This window comes from Schistocerca piceifrons, chromosome 4 (genome assembly GCF_021461385.2).
Source record: "Schistocerca piceifrons isolate TAMUIC-IGC-003096 chromosome 4, iqSchPice1.1, whole genome shotgun sequence".
NCBI lineage: Eukaryota > Metazoa > Arthropoda > Insecta > Orthoptera > Acrididae > Schistocerca > Schistocerca piceifrons.
In genome coordinates this window covers 16495080-16502223 of record NC_060141.1, presented here as the reverse complement: position 1 = coordinate 16502223, position 7144 = coordinate 16495080, and the positions used below count along the sequence as shown (strand labels likewise).

The 7144-nt window shown below is 46.8% G+C and overlaps 1 non-coding gene across 1 annotated transcript; it reads right to left on the bottom strand.

The window, feature by feature from the left end:
* Window positions 1–2512: 2512 nt before the first annotated feature.
* Trnat-ugu lies at window positions 2513–2586 on the bottom strand. The gene has a single exon. It is a non-coding gene; the product is annotated as a tRNA-Thr (tRNA).
* Between the last annotated feature and the right edge of the window lie 4558 nt (window positions 2587–7144).

Below are 7144 nucleotides of genomic sequence, written 5' to 3'. Positions count from 1 at the left end.
CCAAAATTTACGGACAGCTAATAAAAGGAAACTTGTGTACAGCTGCCAGCCTGAAGTGCTTTACTCTCGTGACAATCAACTACACAGTTTGTCTTTACAGATGGGTTCCACTACTGTGTAATGTTCATCCTCGGTTGTTTCTAGTTTTTGTGCCTCATCCCCTGCACTATTCGCCCGAACCCGCTGACGGTTGTTATTTTTTGACGACTTTCCCTCTACATGGGGTTGTGTTCTGTGACTACTAACGTGGGGAGCATCTCCGTGTACTTTTGTATGGAACAGTACAGTAAGCACTTTTGTTTGGATTTTTCTTTTATTGGCTGTCCTCAATTTTTTAATTTGCAGATTACAAGGATATTTTCCTTTCTATTTAGAACTACCTGAAGATGTTCCTTTAACACACAGATACCAGTTGTTAATATATCTTCACTTAACAGCTGTTTGCGGTTTTATTCGTGTTCAGTCACCCTAAGGTAAAGGATACGTTGATAAGGACATTAACACATATTTACTAGTGTGGATGGGAAACATACGTGGCGTGTCTAAAAAGTTCGGTGAATGTTGTCATATCCGAAAGGCAACTTGGTCCATGTGTGCGTGTACTCGCGTGGGTCTTCAGAGACCTGAGGAGAATCGATATACGGCATGCACTGCACGTGTAAACAGACTGCGACCAATTGAACGTAGTCAGTGTGAGAGGAAGTGTCACAGCGTAATGGAGCAACGTGTAAACATCGCCGGTCAGGGTGGGCGAGCGGTTCTAGGCGATACAGTCTGGAACTGCGCGACCGCTACGGTCGCAGGTTCGAATTCTTCCTGGGGCATGGATGTGTGTGATGTCCTTAGGTTAGTTAGGTTTCAGTAGTTCTAAGTCTAGGGGACTTTGACCTCAGATGTTAAGTTCCATAGTGCTTAGAGCCATCTGAACCATTTGAAGCATTTTGTAAACATCAAGTTCTGCTGCAAATTGTGGAAGACTGCGACGGACGCACATGGAATGTTGGTGCAGGTGTTCGGGAGGGAGCCCGTCAGCAGAAAATGTGTTTACGAATGGTTTAAACGCTTCCGTGAGGGGAAGGAAATAATTGAGGATGAGCCATCGACAAGCAGAACCCCAGGAAAGATCGAGAAAGTGCGACAAATGGCGGCACAACATCGGCGACGTACTCTCAGATTGACTGCGGAGGAATTGGGCATTAGCAAGGACACGGTGCACACCATCGTCCGCGATGATTTGGAAGACCTGCTCCCGATTTGTATCGCACGAGCCCACAGACCAGCAGAAAGTAAAAAGGATGGAAATTGCTGGTCATTTCATTTCCATGTGTGACCAGCATCCATTGCTGCTGAACACTATCGTCACGGGAGATGAGTGTAGTGTTGGCAGAAGAGCCAACACCGTGTTACTAGAGGAGACCGAAATGCACGGGTTTTAGCTCACGCAGGCTGGGGTGAGGAGGGAAGGACTATACTGACGTGAGGTCTGGAACATCACAAGGAATTAGAATTCAGAAAGCGGACGTAATTAGTTTGATACTTAACTTTAATCCATTAATGATGAACGTCGCTCTTGACGATACATGATTCACAATATTATCAGTTCAGAAGACATAGTAACTGAATATGGCGCCTTGCTAGGTCGTAGCAAATGACGTAGCTAAAGGCTATGCTAAACTGTCGTCTCTGCAAATGAAAGCGTATGTAGACAGTGAAACGTCGCTAGCAAAGTCGGCTGTACAACTGGGGCGAGTGCTAGGGAGTCTCTCTAGACTAGACCTGCCGTGTGGCGGCGCTCGGTCTGCAATCACTGATAGTGGCGACACGCGGGTCCGACGTATACTAACGGACCGCGGCCGATTTAAAGGCTACCACCTAGCAAGTGTGGTGTCTGGCGGTGACACCAAAATGAGACCTGATACTACTAGTTCCATCCGGAATCAAAACGGCAGTCGGTGTCATGGTTGCACACTGCAGATAGACAATGAAATTTGTACGTGGGTTGTTCCGAAAGTAATGCCTGCTATGACAATAAAATCATCTCGGATTGACAGCCGAGTCAATGCGTCGTTCTCCGGCAACGTTTCAGGAAGTTTCTTACTTGCCATCTTCAGGGGAAGTGTCGGGTTGACGTCTCGTCCGGATCTTTAAAGCCGCTGGAGCACAGGTTTCTCAGCTCATCCTCGGCGCTGGTCGGGCCAGTCGTGGTGGTGGGGAGTAGGAGGGGGGAGGGGGGGGGAGCCTCGTGCGCCGGGGCGCCGGGTCCCGGCGTCTCGTCTCGGTGCGGTCTGTTTATTCCATCCGTCGCCACCGACCTGCCTCCATCGGTGCACTCTCGTCTTGTTCTTGATAATGTTGTGTTCCACGTGGTGCTGAGTTGAAAGACACTATCCTGGTTGCCCAGGTTATCACTGACCCGTATCTCCACTGCCTCTTTAATAATATTACAATGAAATGAACACCCTTAGCTGCTTACAGGCGTTGACATAGGTCAATGGGGACAGATGAAAATGTGTGCCCCGACCGGGACTCGAACCCGGGATCTCCTGCTCACATGGCAGACGCTCTATCCATCTGAGCCACCGAGGACACAGAGGATAGCGCGGTTGCAGGGATTTATCACTGGTACGATTCCCGCGAAACCGACATTCTCAGCGTATTGTCCCGCACTACATTCGTAGTGCCCCCGCCCATTATACTCATTACTCGCAGTGCGTTGCTGATTCCCGTAAGAGTTCGGGCACTGTTTGTGCATTCGCACAGAAGAAGAAGATGGTCAAGTGGCCGGTGAGCCTTAACTATATATATATACGCTAAGATGATATCTTAGTGTATATATATATCTTTAACAATAGTCCCAGAAACCTTTCGCTCTACACCGTCTCTCGGTTTCTTCAAATTGAAGCGTGTGGTATTCACTGAGGCTGTGCTCCGCGTTCTTAGACGCAAGTTGTCCTTCATTGAGCTCAGGATACTCCTGATTTTTGTTGGAGGACGGGAGGTGGTTTTTATCTTGTTCTACTCTTCCATCCTCCAGCAAAAATCAGCAATATGTTGGGCTCAGTGAAGGATAAATGGCTCAAATGGCTCTAAGCACTATGGGACAACATCTGAGGTCATCAGTTCCCTGGACTTGGAACTACTTAAACCTAACTAACCTAAAGACATCACACTCATCCATGCCCGAGGCAAATGAAGGACAACTTGGGTCTAATGATACCGGGGAAAGTTTTACAGAAGTTCGAAATATGGCGCGTACTTCAATGCGAGATGCTTTTAATAATTTCCGTAACGAAATTCTGTCTCGAAATCTGACAGAAAACCCAAAGAGATTCTGGTCATACATAAAGCACATCAGTGGCAAGACGCAATCAATACCTTCACTGCGCGATAACAATGGTGAAGTCACTGATGACAGTGCTACTAAAGAAGAGCTATTAAACACGGTTTTCCGAAACTCCTTCACCAAAGCAGACGAAGTAAATATTCCTGAATTCCAATCACGAACAACTGCCAAGATGAGAAACATAGAAGTAGATATCCTCGATGTAACGAAGCAGCTTAAATCACTTAATAAAGGCAAGGCCTCCGGTCCAGGTTGTATACCAGTCAGGTTCCTCTCAGAGTATGCTGATACAATAGCTCCATATTTAGCAATTATATACAACTACTCGCTCACAGAAAGGTCTGTACTTAAAGACTGGAAAATTGCTCAAGTCACACCAATACCCAAGAAGGGAAGTAGGAGTAATCTGCTGAATTACAGACCTATGTCACTAAGGTCGATTTGCAGTAGGGTTTTGAAACATATACTGTATTTGAACATTATGAAGAACCTCGAAGAAAACGATTTATTGAAACATAGTCAACACGGATTCAGGAAACATCGTTCGTGTGAAACAGAACTAGCTCTTTACACTCATGAAGTAATGAATGCTATCGACAGGGAATGTCAAATTGACTCCATATTTTTAGATTTCCAGAAGGCTTTCGACACCGTTCCCCACAAGCGTCTTCTAACTAAACTACGTGCCCACGGGGTATCGCTTCAGCTGTGCGACTGGATTCGTGATTTCCCGTCAGAAAGGTCACAGTTGTAGTAATAGACGGAAAGCCATCGAGTAAAACAGAAGTAATATCCGGCGTTCCCGAAGGAAGTGTTATAGTCTCTCTATTGTTACTTATCTATATTAACGACGTAGGAGACAATCTGAGTAGCCGTCTTAGATTGTTTGCAGATGATGCTGTCATTTACCGTCTTTTAAAGTCATCAGATGATCAAAACGACTTGCAGAATGATTTAGATATCTGTATTGTGCGAAAAGTGGCAATTGACCCTGAATAAGGAAAAGTGTGAAGTTATTCACATGAGTGCGAAAAGAAATCCTCTAAATTTCGATTACGCGATAAGTCACACAAATCTGAAAGCTGTAAATTCAACTAAATGCATAGGGATTACAATTACAAATAACCCAATTTGGAACGATCACATAGATAATATTGTGGGTAGAGCAAACCAAAGACTGCAATTCATTGGCAGAACACTTACAAAGTGCAACAGGTCTACTAAAGAGAATGCTTACACCACGCTTGTCCGCCCTACTCTGGAGTATTGCTGTGAGGGGTGGGATCCGCATCAGTTGGGACTGACGGATGACATCGAAAAAGTACAAAGAAGGGCAACTCGTTTTGTATTATCGCGAAATATGGGAGATAGTGTCACAGACGATACGTGAAGTGCATTGGCAATCATTAAAAGAAAGGCGTTTTTCGTTGCGACGGGATCTTCTCATGAAATTTCAATCACCAGTTTTCTCCTCCGATTGAGAAAACATTCTGTTAGCACTCACCTAAATAGGGAGAAATGATAATCACGATAAAATAAGAGAAATCAGGGCTCGCACAGAAAAATGTAAGTGCTCGTTTTTCCCGCGTGCCGTTCGAGAGTGGAACGGTAGAGAGACAGCTTGAAGGTGGTTCACTGAACCCTCTGCCAGGCACTTTATTGTGAATAGTAGAGTAATCACGTAGATGTAGATGTAGGTGTCTACAGCATTTCTTGTGAATGTGAAAAACAATATACCGGACAGACGCAGTGTCGCATCACACAACGCATCTCTGAACATGTGAGAAGCGCTCGCCTCTGACAAAAAGAAAAATCCGCGGTAGCGGAGCGCAGTCTTAGTGAAGAAGACAAGTTTCATTTTGAAGAAAAGAAGCGACTGTGTAGAGCGAAAGGTTTCTGGGACACTCTTATTAAAGAGGCAGTGGAGATATGGGTCAATGATAACCTGGTCAACCGGGATAGTGGCTTCCAAGTCAGCACCGCGTGGAGCACAACATTAGCAAGAATAAGACGAGAGCGCACCGATGGAGGCAGGGCAGGTCGGTGAATAAACAGGGCCGCACCGAGATGAGACGCCGGGACCCGGCGGCCGCGGCTCCCCCCCCCCCCCCCCCCCCCCCCCGCCCTTCTACTCCCCTCCACCGCGGCTGGCCCGACCGGCGCCGAGGATGCTGAGAAACCTGTGAACCTGTGGTCCAGTGGCTATTAAGATCCGGACGAGTCGTCAACCCGACACTTCGCCTGAAGATGGCAAGTAAGAAGCTTGCTGAAACGTTGCTGGAGAACGGAGCATTGACTCGGCTGCCAACCCGAGGAGATTCTGTCATCGAGATTCGCCGAGAAAGCCTGTATTCTCATATAATGCCTCCTATGTTTTCGTGGTGAGTCTGGACGTCTGCGCCAGATGCCGTTGGTGTAGTGCTAATGCTTGAACCTTCATTTGCAGGTGGTTCCGTTGTTCTGCGGAAATTGGCGCCAGCAGAGGAGTGTTCCAACATGGAGTCTGATGTGGACGCGCCTATAAAACAGCGATGTGTGATTGAGTTCCTCACTGCTGAAGAAATTGCGACGATTGAAATCCGTCGACGGTCGCTAAAGGTGTGTGGAGACGGTACAATAGACGTGAGCGATGTGAAGCGATGGGTGCGGCACTTTCAAGGTGATGAAAAGGGTGTGCATGTCAAGCCACTACTCGGTCGCTCCTGCTCAGCTGTCATCCCTCGCAATGAAGAGCTTCTCGATCAACTCATCCGTGCTGATCGGCGGACAACGACCAGAGAACTGTGTGGAAAGCTGAAAGTCGGCTGTAACGCCTTGGAAACAGTGTTGGAACATCTCGATTATCGCAAAGTCTGTGTGAGATGGGTCCCGCGGATGCTTACAGAAGAACAAAAAACTCATCTGATGGAAATTTGTTGGGACCTGCTGCACCAATATGAAGCTGAACGTGACAACTTTCTCAATAGCATTGTCACCGGAGATGAGACGCGGTGCCACCACAACGAACGGGAATCCACAAGACAGTCCATGGAATGGTGACATGCGAATTCTCCGTCTAAGAAGAAATTCAAGACACAGATGACCGCAAGCAAAGTGAGGTGCGCAGTCTTCCGGGATAGCGAGGGTGTGGTTCTCTCGGATGTCATGGAGCCTGGAGAAACTGTCAGTTCAGCACGCTACAAGATGACACTGACTAAGCTGAAAGGCCGAATTTCCAGGGTAAGGCCAGAGAAGAAGACCATGTTTCACCTGCAGCATGATAATGCCAAGCCCCACTCCAGCTTTGCTACCACGCAACTTACTGAAAAATTCGGCTGGTCTCCCTTACCACATCCACCGTACAGTCCCGATTTAGCGCCTCCAGACTTCCATCTCTTTCAGCCTCTGAAAGACGGACGACGTGGTGAACATTTTCAGACTCGGATGCTGTTTTCAGAGCTGCAAGGAAGTGTTTAGGCTCAGATGATTCCGAGTTTTACAAGTGCGGCCTGGAGGCTCTGGTCCATCGTTGGCAAAGGGCATAACGAATGGTGGTGACTATGTTGATAAATGACAGTCTGTAGCTGAAATATTGTTCTGTTTAGCTGTTCTGTTGTTTTCTATGTATCTACTGTAGCTTCCACGAATAAAAATAGGAGGCATTACTTTTGGACCGACCCTCGTACGTTGTCTCAATATTTACATACGAGGTGCGGCTAGAAAAAAACCGGACTGATGCTGGAAAAAACATTTATTTACAATTATTTACAATTTCATGTTATCTCCTTCAATGTACTCTCCTCCTCGGTCTCTACACCGCTC